The sequence below is a fragment of the Molothrus ater genome, chromosome 2, assembly GCF_012460135.2.
Source record: "Molothrus ater isolate BHLD 08-10-18 breed brown headed cowbird chromosome 2, BPBGC_Mater_1.1, whole genome shotgun sequence".
NCBI classification, from domain to species: domain Eukaryota; kingdom Metazoa; phylum Chordata; class Aves; order Passeriformes; family Icteridae; genus Molothrus; species Molothrus ater.
Genome location: NC_050479.2, coordinates 63,918,951 through 63,932,363, shown reverse-complemented (window position 1 = coordinate 63,932,363; position 13,413 = coordinate 63,918,951).

The window sequence follows — 13,413 nt, the reverse complement described above, 5'->3', positions numbered from 1 at the left end:
TTTTGCATCACAGGGTACTGAGAAAGTACTGATAAACTTTCTGGCAATATTTTTGTTTTTAAGATGCTGAAAATGCATTTTAAAAGGTGTGCAATTGACTGGTCCCAAAGATAAGACTTCAAAGTCAGGAAGGGCAGAGGTAGCATCTGTATTTTGAGAAGTGCTTCTTCACATTGCAATAACTTTGACTGACTGTGAGGGAAGTGAGGAAAGACACAAACTGAGGATGACTGGAGAAAACACAGCACAGGAGTGTGTGGGTAGCATTCTGGAGCACTGTGTCTCTGTGCAGTTCCTCTGAGCTTCCACAGGAGCAGCTGTGAGAGCTTCACAGGGAGCCCAACCTCTCTGTTCCCCCACTAAGCAGAGAAAACCAGCACTCTTTGAGAGGGAAGACAGCAAAGAGCTTCCTGACGTGTGAACACCTCCCCACACAGGTAGCCAGACTGGTGGAAAGCACTGGAAAGAAGCCATAAGTGGTGGCTGCATTCCACGATGGGTTAGATCATGTCTGTGCCTGCAGTGTGCCACTGCTGTTCCTGCACAGCCCCTCGGTGTCCCCCTGTGTGACCATGGTGGTGGGCAAGGGGACAGACTGCTGACCATCCCCTGCTGCTCAGCACTGACAGGGCCATCTCAGGCAGCTCTGCAATGTCTGGTGTGAAAAATGTCCAGAAGTGGAAAAGAAAGATGAGGGGAAAAGAAACTGAGAGAGCTGTCCTGCAAAATTACATCTTCAAAGTCTTCATGGGCCAGATTCTGCTCTCAGGTACAGGAGTGTAAATGCAAACCATCGACACAAACTTGGGGTCCTTGAGCAAATGAAGAGCTGCTGGGGGACTGTGGGCTGGGAGACTCCTCTGGGAGACAGGGTGCTCCATGACTCTGGAAAACTGCTCAGGGTGGAGCCTCTGTGCTGGTGGTGGTGGTGGTGGCAACAGGGAGGAAGGTCAGGAACTTATTAGCCCTGGAAGCAGCCAGAAGAAACAGGACTGAAATGAGAAACCAGAGGGAAAGACATAGCCTGCACGGGCACAATGGGCAAAGAAAGATTTCTTTGGAAACCTTTCCCCACAGCCAATTTTTTCTCACAGCAGACTGGAGTTTTCTCTGATTTATCAGTGTACTGAGAAAACCGAGCCCTAGTTTGGTGTGGCTGCTGAGAGAAAAGAGAGAGCTGTTCTGCTTTGGGTTCTGGCCAGTTTGTGCTTCTGTTGCATGCACTTTACACAGTGATCTGGAGCAGAATTTGGCCAAGAGAAAGGCTGGAATAGAAAAATATGAGAGAACCAGTAAGAAGCAGGTTTTCCTCTTCAGAACTCTCCTGTTAGTTTTTCTGTGTCAGGTCAGTCTCCTGCAGTCTTCCTTCCACTCTAGCACAACCCTGTTATCAGCAGGACTACTGTGCATTACCTCTTCACAAATGCATCTGATTTTTGTGTGCTAGCTCTCCTTAACACATAGAATAACCCTAGGGAAATTAAACTGGATCCAAACCAGCTTCCTTCCTGCTTACATCTCTCCTCCAGGAGTGAGCCTGCACTGCAAGATGCCAGCACATTTGCTCAGTCAGGAAGGTGGTTCTGCTGAATCTCAGGATAAGAAAAACTGGCATCATCATTTCATACAGAGCTTATTCTGTGGGGAGGCAGATGGCTGTGGAGCCACAAAACACCCAGATGAGCAAATGCAAGTGAATTTTTTTACTGCTGTCCTCATGCCATGTAAAAACCAACACTGCCTCTGCCTCCCACTGGGGTGTGAGGACAAAATCTGGCTCTTCAAAGGGTGACCACTTCAGAGGGTTGCTTCCAAAGGAGAAATTCATCTGCTCAGCAACGTGTCTTGGTTTGAGCAGATGAACTGGCACCAGTCTGGACCTTCTGGGGAGGTCATGCAGTATAGAGTCCCACAGTGGAACTCCATTCTGCTGGAGCTCCCAGATCACTTCCCTCCTGGCCTGCTCCAGGTGAAAAGAAGAGCTGTTATCAGCAATGAAGGCTTTTTGGCAGCTCCACAGGAGGAGGTGATCTCCCTAGCAGGCTGGGTAGCAGAGGAGCAGTGGCACAGGCTGGCTATGACCAAATTGTGCAGCACTTGGTTCCCTGTCCTCTTCAACCCCTGTGGATCTAAAACATAAATGTAATATTTTGGTGGGTTCATTTTCCTCTGTCTCTAGTACCCCAAGTGGAATAACAGAGTAGTGGTTTCACAGCATCACCCTGGGAATCAGAGTTTCCTGCCCTGAGAGATGCCCCAAGGGCACACCTGGAGGACAGGTTGATGACAGAGGGTTGTGTGGGATCCAGGCTTGGGCCAGGCTATGCCACGGGAGCTTTTGGGTTGAGTATGGGAATAAACAAGACCTGGACTTTTCCTGGGGGCAGTTCTGAAGACAGCTAGTGACAGCAGCCAAAAACTGTGCCAGGCAGTAAGTTAATAAGTGGTGTGAGAAATTGCTGCTGGGGTTAAGTTCAAGTTTGCAGGGTAGGTGTTTCTAACCTGTTGTGTGATGTCCTCTGCCGTGGGAAGAACAGTGCCATTCTCTGGTGTGAAGCAAAGCAAAGCAAACAGGAGTTCCACTTCCATTGGATGAGGTTAATGCCATAACACTGATGAAATGACAGCTGTTTCCATACACAGAAGTTTAGGCTGAATAAGAGCCCGAGTCAAGCGGTTTTCTAACTGACAGTGACTGTTCCCATTATGTATTTTTTAATAGAAAAAATTCAAGAGGCCTTAGAAACTACAAGAATAATACCACTTCTTCTTTTTTCAGGTTGATGAAATTTATTTGAATTAAAAGAAAAATAAAATAAAAAGAAAAAAAGGAAGAAAATCTGGTTGAGGGAAGACTATAGATTTTGTACATCCTTGTTGTAATGCAATAGTTGTCCTATGCATGTGTCATAGGGAAGACAGCTTAAGGAGCAGCAGGAAAATGATGCGTGAGGTCCAAAGAGATAATCTCACTGTGTATATATTTTCTGCAGTGTTATATGAAGATCTTAGCAGTAAAGTTTCTCCCTGTGGACTCTGAATATATGATAAGAGCCTGTCTCTGTGCACAGCTGACCTGTGGGGGCTGCTGTCACACATCAGTTGCTTAGCTGACTGCAGTGGCTCACAGGTGCTGCATCAGCATGTTCAGAGCTGACTTGCCAGTCTGTGAGATGCCACCTCTGCCCCCAGACGTCACCCTTTTGGTATCTGCAGACTTAAAATTCTCCTGAGATAGAGTCAGTACCCTGCATGGGGCCTGGTGGAGATTCACACTCAGACAAGACATGACAGTGAGCCAAAGCAGGAGTGGGGAGCAGCACTGCAGCAGCATATTTTCCTCCCAGACAACTCCATGAACCAGCAAATTAAATGCATTTGCTGTTGACATAGAATACAAAGTAAGTTAAAAACTGATACCCCCAAATGCTTGTCTAACTGTCTTTCACAGGCTCTTACAGTGCCAAGTGAAAGATGCCAAATAAATGACATAGGAAGAGGTCTTCATATGAGTACATTGCTAGCTGAAGTTTCTGCTGCTGATCTGACTGAAATTACAGGGAACCAAACAGAAGATGAAAACATAAAGATGTTTATGAAGTTGCAGTGCTGACTTATAAGAAGTCTGGTTTTCAGAAAGAGCAGTGTGTTTGAGCAGGCAAGATAGTTGAGCTGAAATGCGAATTTATGGAGTGAATAACATGGAAGAACATGGCTTTGCATAGGCCACCCCAGCTTGTGATGTGTCTCCAAGCTGGGCAGAGAAGCAGAGTTGTGTGTGTTTGCACATGTTGCACATATTTCCTCCTGCGTGCACTTCCTGCACACAAGTTCACCCAAACTAAGTAAACCCTCCTACCCAGGCAGCCCCAGTCTTGCATTCCCTGTGTGGTGAAATGGTCCTGCTCCACCATGACAGGCAGGGGAGAAAGGGTGGGGGTGTTCTCATGTCCCTCTGCTAGCAGGGCAAAACAAAAAACCTTTATTCTTTGGAAAAACCTTTATTCTTGGGAAGCTGATCTGCTCTCACAGCTTCAGGTTATAATCTCTTTTGGTGACATCACAGGTACTGCTGAGGCCGCCAAGGTGATGTCACAATGAGAAGCTTATGACTGTAAATGGGAAGTAAGTCACAAGAACAGATGACCTCAAATTCAGCTAATATCCTTTTATTATATAAGTGTTCCCAATACTTATATAAAGGTGCCAGTAACAAAAAATAAGAAAGGAAAAAGGCCCAATGACCTGTCAGGATATGTGAAGATGTGTGTAAAGTTGACACTTCTCACAGACCCACAGATCCTTTATTAGTGCGTCTTGCCTCTAAAAATCTTCTTTCTATCAGCTCAGTTTTTAAATCAGCCACAGGATCTTTCCTTGTTTAAAGAGAAAAGCAACAAAAGTTCTCCATATTTTGACATGTCCTATAATCACATACATGCTTAGGCATAGTAAAGCATCCCAACTAAATTAGTGTGTCTTGCCTCTAAAAATATAGAGGCACAACCAAATATAATCTACATTTTAGTGTCACGAACTAATTTGTTAAGTAATTTGAGCATATAAAAATATGGAAATGTGTCTTTCCTGTGAAGCCCTTGGGGAGTAGAGAATGGGGGTATATCTGAAACTATCTAATTATTACCTGCTGTTTTCTTATGATAAATAGGAACTAATAAAATTGAAAGCTATGTACAATTGTATCATAGAAAAGCTTTATTGCAGCTATAAAAATGATATACGCTAAGCTAAATTCTTTGAAGTTGGAAATAATGTTCAGAATCTCTAAGGCACTTTTTTGTAGATGTCTTGTCTCCGCTGTTCTGTAGGTTTATTATTTTCCATGGTCAAGTGTTTATTACATTTTATCCTGGAAAATTTTTAATGGATTCTTTTGCTTTGATAGAATAAGAAGCCCATTTAAATGCCTCTAGGGGTAAATTATTTCACATCAACACTTTCAAACGCGAAGTCTGGATCTTCAGTAAGTTTTTACATTATGCAAGTAGACATTTAAGGTACTTAATACTTTCTAACCTCTAGTGCCCTTTTCACACAGAGACAGGCAGTCAGCAGGGATTAATCTGATCCTAATTAGCCACAAACTCTTCTGATATTTGGTCAGTGCACAGTAGCGTGCTGCCAGGTACCCAGAGGTAAACTGATCTGGATTATCTGCCGGTGTATGTGCTCCACGGAGGGAGGTCTGTGCTCCGTGTCCTGGGGGAGCCACGGGCAGACACAGCTCCAATGCAGCGGGCAGGCTGCTGTGCAACGCTGCAGCTGCAAGCAAAGGGGAAAGCACTCATGAGAAGGCCCTTCCTAATGGCTTTCTAGCAAGATTCTGTTCTCAGAGATGGCATTTGTTGGTGTGGCACCCTCCCAGACCAGATCCCTGCCTCCACCCTCTCCTGATGCAGGTATCGCAAGCAGAACAGAAGCTCCAGACAAAGTTTGTTAGAGAAGTGCTCTCATTGAGTCACGAGGTGCATAAAGAATTCCTTGCTTTCTAAACTCCTCCTCAGTGAGGAATCGAGGTGCAGATGGATCCAGTCTTTGCCCCAGACTTTATGTTTAAAGGATTATATAGGTGTAATTGAATCCTTGTGCGAATTTGAACCGCAAGATTTAGAAAGGAAAACCAAATATATTTATATGAATAAAATAAATTATTTATTTTATTGGTGGTGATAATTATAATGATTAGACTAAAAGACCTTAATCAGAATGATTTATTACACAGTACAGATCGTTATAGCTACTAGTGCAGTGCACTATTTATTGAAGCAATGTTGAAACAGCAATATTGAAGCTAGCAAAACAATTAAGTAGAGATTGATGTTACTCACCGATACCAACTACTTTGGGCAAATCTATTCTGCCCAGCCTTGGGGGAGTCCCCAGCCAAGGGAGGAGTCTCCACACACACTCCTAGAAGGGATATATTAGATGTGCCTGACATTAAAAAGTGGGATTTCAGTCCCATGGGAACAGTTGCCCCCTCTGAGTGGCTGGTGTCGGGAGGTGATGGTGCTCCACTCTGCTGGGGTCGATCCATCCTCTGCTAAGGAACCAGAAAAAACTGGGGACATAAGGTGGCAGGGAAACCTTGCTGCAGAGCCAAAATAATTCCTACCCAGTGTTAATGCTGGGTCCTAACAGCTCTGTCTCTTGATCTCCCTAAGAGTGGCATGGCCAGCCCAGCACTTGAATAGGGATCCAAGATACTAGAATAAATTTTTTTGTGCAGGACAGAACTTGCTGTCTACAGGCTCTGCACAGATGCTCAGCTCTGTGGGACCATGACTTTTGAAATGTTGTCTTATTTGTGATGGTCACCCAGGCCTTATGCATTAGATCAAGGCAGGCTGATATGATCACTCTTATAGCTCAGGGAAACAACTTCTAAAATTGAATTTTTTATTCTGTATTGTTGCAAATGCTCATACAGATGTCAAGAACAAGGAAATAGCAGATCAAAAGTCAGGGGAGAAGAATGTCCCAGGAATGGGATCCTGAAATGTTAACTTGCTGATCCTGACCTAGCTAACACAAGGCAAATTCACAAAGAAGCTACATAGAATTTCTTCAGTTAAAGTAGTGATCAAGGCACCTGCAGTCCTCTGAGCATAGTGGGATTCACTGCTTAGGGTTTACCTTTTTTCAGACTGCTCCAAAGAGTAGAGCCAAAGGCCAACTCGGGCCATGGGAGTAGGCAAGCATGTACTCTCGTGAACAAGTGTTGGTTTCCAGGGCAGTTTGTTTGCTTTCCAAGCTCATTCTTCTCTTTTTCACCTCAATTCTGAAGCATTCCTCTCTGAGGCATGATATTTCTTGGAGATCAAGAGAGTTAAAATAATCCCCAGAGAGGCAGTAATTTTGGGAAGCTGACCTGTCTTGTATCAGTGTGCAGTCTGCCTGGTATCCAGCCATTAGCTCTTTCTGACACAGCTGCAAACAGGCAGGAAAAGAGGGCTGACTCCAAGCTGAGCTCTCACGGTTGTAATGCAGAGCCAGTTCCTACAGAAAAAAAGCAAAGCCTTCTCCTCCTTTAAACAGAAGTCTGCTGGAATAGATATCTAATAAAATAAGATTATTTTGTTAATGTTTGTAGTAAGTGGGATTATATTAGAGCTCTGCTTGGTGACACAAGATTATTCTCAATTTTTCCTTGGGAAGACTGGAACACTGCATGGTTGAGGGTCTTGTGCGAAGCCACTCAGGAGGCATGTGCCATTCACTACAGGATGGCTGCTGTTCTTTCATCTAGAGCTGTTCCCTGTGCACTTTTGTCCAGAGATGCCTTTCATGCTGGGACCCTCAGCACTGTTGTATTCCCAGCTCCTGAGGTTGTATGTTTGGAAACATTAAATCTGTTTTCTGGAATAAAACAAAATTAAACTGTTAAAATATCTTGTTTTATCTGACACACTACTAGTAACAGAGAAGAAAAAGTGTTAGAAACCTAACTGGTCTGGTGAAGGTTGCTTCTTCAAGGGCACGACAATGCACTGACTCTGCTTGAGATGTGGCACAGCACATGTGATCTCTGCATGGCTGTTGTAATTAAATGTAAAACACTCACTTCTCAATGCTTCTCCCCTCAAGCTTAATGTCTATTTGTTGCTGCTTGGTCTCATAACAACTCTATTAATTAGGAAAAAGTGTCAAAGGACCAGCTGATGAATGAATGAATGAATGGATGGATCCTGAATTAAGAAATTTTTCTTTTTCAATGTTTCCTTTCTTTTAGAAGTAGAATAGCTACAGCCTTCTGTAAGTCCTTTTGTCAAATATGGGGACATTTAATGTTGCAGTTCCTTGGAAAATGAGACTCTTTACCTCAGCATTTCAAGAAGAGAAAAAATATTCTTAGATTGTTTGAGGGAAAAAAGAAAGCGCTAGCCGTTGTCACAGTGTCAAAAGTAATTATTTTTGATTGATCCATTTGCCTTGATCTTTATGACCCTCAAGAATTTCAAATACTTCCCAGTCAATCATTTAAATTCCTCAGTTAAACCCCATACCTCATTAAATAAAGAAATAAGGAGGGGGTCTTGATATGCTTTTCTTCTGGCCTGTCACTCCAGAGTCTGAAAATACAGATCATGGAATCTTAAAGTATTCTCAGTTTTCTTTTCAAATAGCAAAAAAAAAAATGTTTCTCTATACAGTTCATCACATTTTCTTCAGTGGCACTTTCTTGCTGGGACCTCTTAGGACTAAGGCCAAGTACCACCTTCAGTGGTGGAAAGAGACTCTGAGACACTAAATTTACTGGTGACTGTGCTAATGTCACCAAACAACAAAGGGCTGTAGGGTGAAAGGCAAAGGGAAGGAAAGGAAGGGTATACTTAGAAGACATATATAGAAAAATTTAAGATGTGTGTGAACATTTTTGGGTGTGTACTGACTTCTTAAGGATTGAGGTCTAACGGAAATATTGCAGAATGGGAAGAGGACTCAAAGCGTCAGACTATGGGATAGTGTACATTATATACTGGTGCACAGATGCTGGACTTTTTCAATGTTCAAATTATGCAAACAGATTCATTTCATATGCATCATCTATTTCATCCCATCATACACCCCTATTGATACATAAAAGCCAACTCTTTCCCTGATCTGTGTTTTCCCATGAAAAATCATTTATCATCTGAGAGTTCAGCCTACTTTTCTTCCTGCTTCTTTAAGATGGCATAGCTGTTTTGTTTTCCATTTTCAGTTTTTCACCTTTCATCTCCTTTTCCCATTCTCTCGTGATGCGACAAGAAAAGAAATGCAAACCAGAATCAGGACCTGGAATGCTGTCACAGGGGAAGCTGAAATCAGAAGCAAATCAGAGCCATTTATAAATCAAACCTGAAAAGTATTTTGCTGCAATTTGTGTCTCACATTATTGTGCACTGTGATAACTTAAAGAGGAAAGGCATCAAACAGTCAGGTTGTGAAAAGACTCAGTGTCTGCATTTAAACTTAGTCCTCAGAGAGAGCCCAGATCTCTCAAATTTCTCTTCTCCTAGCAGGTAAGACCTCAGGCAGCGTGGTGGCCTTGCCCAGATCTGATGGGCTGCCCCTGCCAATAGCCCTGCTTCCCCAGGGCAGCAGAGCAGCACTTCACTCCTCTGGTTGTGTCACATCACACACCCTCGTGTGGCCCACGGGCATGTCCCTGCCTGCACACACACATACAGCTTGTGTGGAAATGTGCTACACCAAAGCTACAAAATTTGCAAATCTGCTTTCTTGTCGTCCTACTTGCCTCTCAGGCAGCACTTCTGAAGCTCTGGGATAAGTGTGTCCCCTTGCAGAACATCAGGGGAGACACCTTGCAGTACCACGGCAGCTCCTGACCTCAGCCAGCGCAGCTGATGCCCTTCAGCAGGACCTGCACTCTCCTACCTGTGGTTCTGCTCCATGGAAAATCCAGATTGCATGTGGCATCTCCAGTGAAGCTTCTCAGAAAAACAATTATTATTTCAGTGGAAAGCTGTTGCTCAGTCGCTTAGACTGCTGTTCCCCAGAGTCTAGTTCTGAAAACCAGCAATAAGAAATAAGAAATAGGATTGACTGTTATTTCTATTACCTTTGGGAGTATTCTCTCATGTAATTTAATTTAATTTGATTTGATTTAATGTATATAATTTTTTTTCTAGGTAACATTTTTTCATGTACCCAGAATCTTAACTCCTGTATCACAGATTGCAGTCTGCTGTCTGTGTGTCTCATCAATCCATATCTTGTCTTCTTTACTTTTTTTTATGCCAGCCCTTACATGATTGCACATAATTTTCAGAAGATTTCACACTTCTGAAAGTCCATATGGTTGTCAAAATCTTTTCTGATGCCACTTGTTTATGGCTTCAAAATAGTCAACATAGATTCACACATCCTCTTTTCCCCCCTGTTACTTCTCCCAGTTTCTTTTGTACACAACTCCAATGAGATTAATTCACTTTTTTTTTCTCCAAATGATGCTGCCAAAGTTAACACATCAGCAGAGAAGGCTTGGAGCAAAAATCTGTTCCATCTTGCTATCCTCTTCATTCATGTCAGGCTGCAATCTAGTTGTCACTCCAGAGAGCAGCCAATTTTTCTTTGGGCCATCTACCAAAGATGGCGTCATCAGAAAATGTTCTGGTGACAAGGAAGGAAGGAAGGAAGGAAGGAAGGAAGGAAGGAAGGAAGGAAGGAAGGAAGGAAGGAAGGAAGGAAGGAAGGAAGGAAGGAAGGAAGGAAGGAAGGAAGGAAGGAAGGAAGGAAGGAAGGAAGGAAGGAAGGAAGGAAGGAAGGAAGGAAGGAAGGAAGGAAGGAAGGAAGGAAGGAAGGAAGGAAGGAAGGAAGGAAGGAAGGTCGGTCATCTGTGGGGACTGGCAGCATGAATCCAAAAGAACCCATCTGCAAAGAAAGTGGTTGGAAAAGCAAACCAACCTGGAGCAAAGATTATCCTGGAAACCCGGAAAACACTGTGTCCTTGGGCCATCCTGGCAACCTGACAGCTTCAGCATCCTTAGCCCCCAGGGCTGATGGCTTCCCTCCACATTCCCTATCTCATCCTCAAAGAGGATATTGCCCAGCCCCACATGCCTGAAGCTAGTTCACCATCTGGGGCTAGAAAGTGGGAGGAGGGTCACAGATGGTTCCCATCTTTCTGCTCCTCTCCTCTCCTGTCCTGTGGCTTGTCCCAGCACTACCCTGCCCTCCTGGCCAGCTGTCTGGCAGCAGCATTCCTGGCACTGGTTGCATCTGCTGCGGCCTCAGGCAGCCCCAGAAGTCCTTGCTTCAAAACTTCTGCAGAGTCTTTACACACGTGGCAGGGTGGCAAGTGGCATCCTCACCCGTCCTGGGAGAACCACAGGGCAATCAGCTCTTGAAAGAGAGCAAGGCAGCAAAGTGGCAGGGAGAGGGACTTGAAGGGCAGAGGCTGCATTTCTGTGGCTTTTTATATGGCATAACAGGGCATCTGGTCAAATTCCAAACACAGGGGAACAGAGTAATTAGTTATAGCTTTGCTTTCTTGTGACAAAAATACCCCTCCAAAGTAGGAAAAAATGGGAGTCATAACCATGTAATGGTAAACCATGTGAAAAAACTCTCTTCCTCCTAATCACAGCCCAATTAAAAAAAAACATGTCCATGCTGCAGTACATGTGAGCTGCAAAAAATGGCTGTTAATTCATGGAAGAAAGAGGAATTATAAAATTGGTATTATGTGTTGCATTCTTAAGGAGTATCTGTCCCGGGCAGCCCTGTCCCCAGGTTCATTACACCTAAGGAGCAGGAGCTCTCCAGTAGCACTGCTAACCTCACAAGAAGCATTGTCTCGGCAGGACTTGAGTCATACTTAGCAGATTATCTCCGTACCAGGAGGGCTGAAATTTTCATCAAAGTAAACAGAGGAATTCGTGACAGGCAGCCGGCTTACCGTGCCGTGCTCAGGGGCTCCTTCCTAGCGGATGCTCGGCTCCATCCCAAGAGCCGCCCCGTGCGCTGCGGCCGCTTCCTCGCCTTCGGCACACGGCAGAGCCCTTCGGGTCACTGGGTGGTTCTGCTGCCCAGCTTGGCGCTGGAAGGGAGGGAAGGAGGGCAGAGAGGAAGGGAGGGAGGGAGGGATGGAGGGCAGGAGGGCAGAGAGGCAGAGCAGCGGGCTGGGAGCGCAGCACGGGCACTGCGAGCAGCTCGGGCTGAGCTACGGGGCACGGAGATGGGGGAGCAGCAGGCACCGAGCCCTGGGGCACGGAGATGGGGGAGCAGCAGGCACCGAGCCCTGGGGCACGGAGACGGGGGGGCAGCAGGCACCGAGCCCTGGGGCACGGAGACGGGGGGGCAGCAGGCACCGAGCCGGAGCCGGAGGGTCCCCGGTGCCCCTGGCATGGCAGCTCCGTGCCAGGACCACGAGATGGCACCAGGCACCTGTGCGGGCCGGTGGCTTCCCGGCATCGCTGCCATCCCGTCACACGGCACCAGCACTCCCGGTCCCGCAGCTGGGAACGGCGGCATTCTCCGACCGAGCCATCGGCTTCGGCGATATCCATTTCCATCGCCGTTCCATTGTGCGCCGTTAACTCGGCAGTTTTCATTTATGACGGGCAGATTGGATGAATGGCCTCCACCTACCAAGCTGTTTTTCCATTTTATGCACCATATATTCAGGAGGAAAGGGATTGAAAAGGACACCTGATTAAAACGGCAGCCATGCCTTGATGCAGGAGGCTGAGCCGCAGCAGGGGCAGGATGCACCTGCACAGCTGTGAAGCCCTCTAAGACTCCCTTTCTGCAGACAAATTGAATCAATACTGCCTATCTGTAAACTGCTAAAAAAAAAAAAAATAGCAGCAATTTGAATACTGTTCTTGAGCTCCAAGGCCAGCCCAGCACTGAGTTGGGTCCACAGGCTCCAGAGATGCTCTACAGGTCACTAGACACACCACGCTGCAGCTGGCCTGGCTTCCCTCCTGGACTGCCCCAGGATCTGTTCAGCTCTCAGACGCAGCCAGCCCACTGTGCACGGGGGCTACTATCTGAACTCAAGTGAGGACTGCACTGCAGCCCACTGAGAGGTGTATTTTACAGCATGACCCTGAGAGGCTGAGTTTCATGCTGTGGGATGTCCAAGGGAACATGGGATGAAAGGAAGATGCAAAAAGCCTGGTGGGAGAGTGTTGGAGACAGAGAGGCCAAAACTTGATGTAGCCTCTTCCACAGTGGGAACAGTCCTAGGACTGAAGGGCACCACCAGGAAGTGTCTTGGGGAAAGCTGCTTGAAGTGGTCCAAAACAGAGACAATAAGCAATCAAACAATCCAGTGTCTGAACCTGCTCCCTGTCCCACTTCCCTTTACCACTGAAGACATATTCCTCTACAGGATTTATGCCTTGGAAGGCTGCAAGGCTTTCCAAAGCAAGCAGTCAGATTCCTCCACAGCTATCTCCCAACCCACTGGTTCCTGAGCTCATGGAGACACAATCCTTCCCAGCTACTGAGGCAACATGGCCCAGGAGCCTGCACTGACTTCTGGAACAGAAAGTGCTCAGTGAAACTGTCTGGGTGAAGGCTGCAAATAAATGTGTCTCTCTTCTCATGCAGGGAATGAATTCAGTGCTGCTCGTTGCCCTGAGCTGCTGTGGAAACCTGAGGAACTAAGAGAGATTCAACAAGAAATCTGACAAATTGAGGGAGGATAAATCCATTGGTAGCACAATGTAGCAGTTGGTCACACAGTGATCTGAGCAGTTTTTGGCTCAGGAGGTCTGGACTCTGTGTAAATTTAGCAATTTGCACTACGCCAAATCCTGGAAGCTGGGATGGAATGCCACAGGGAGGATTGCTCTGTACTCAAATGACACCTGGGCTCAGATCAGAGACAAGTCACTATTCAAACAGAGATAAGTTTGAGGATTTTTTTTTTGGGAG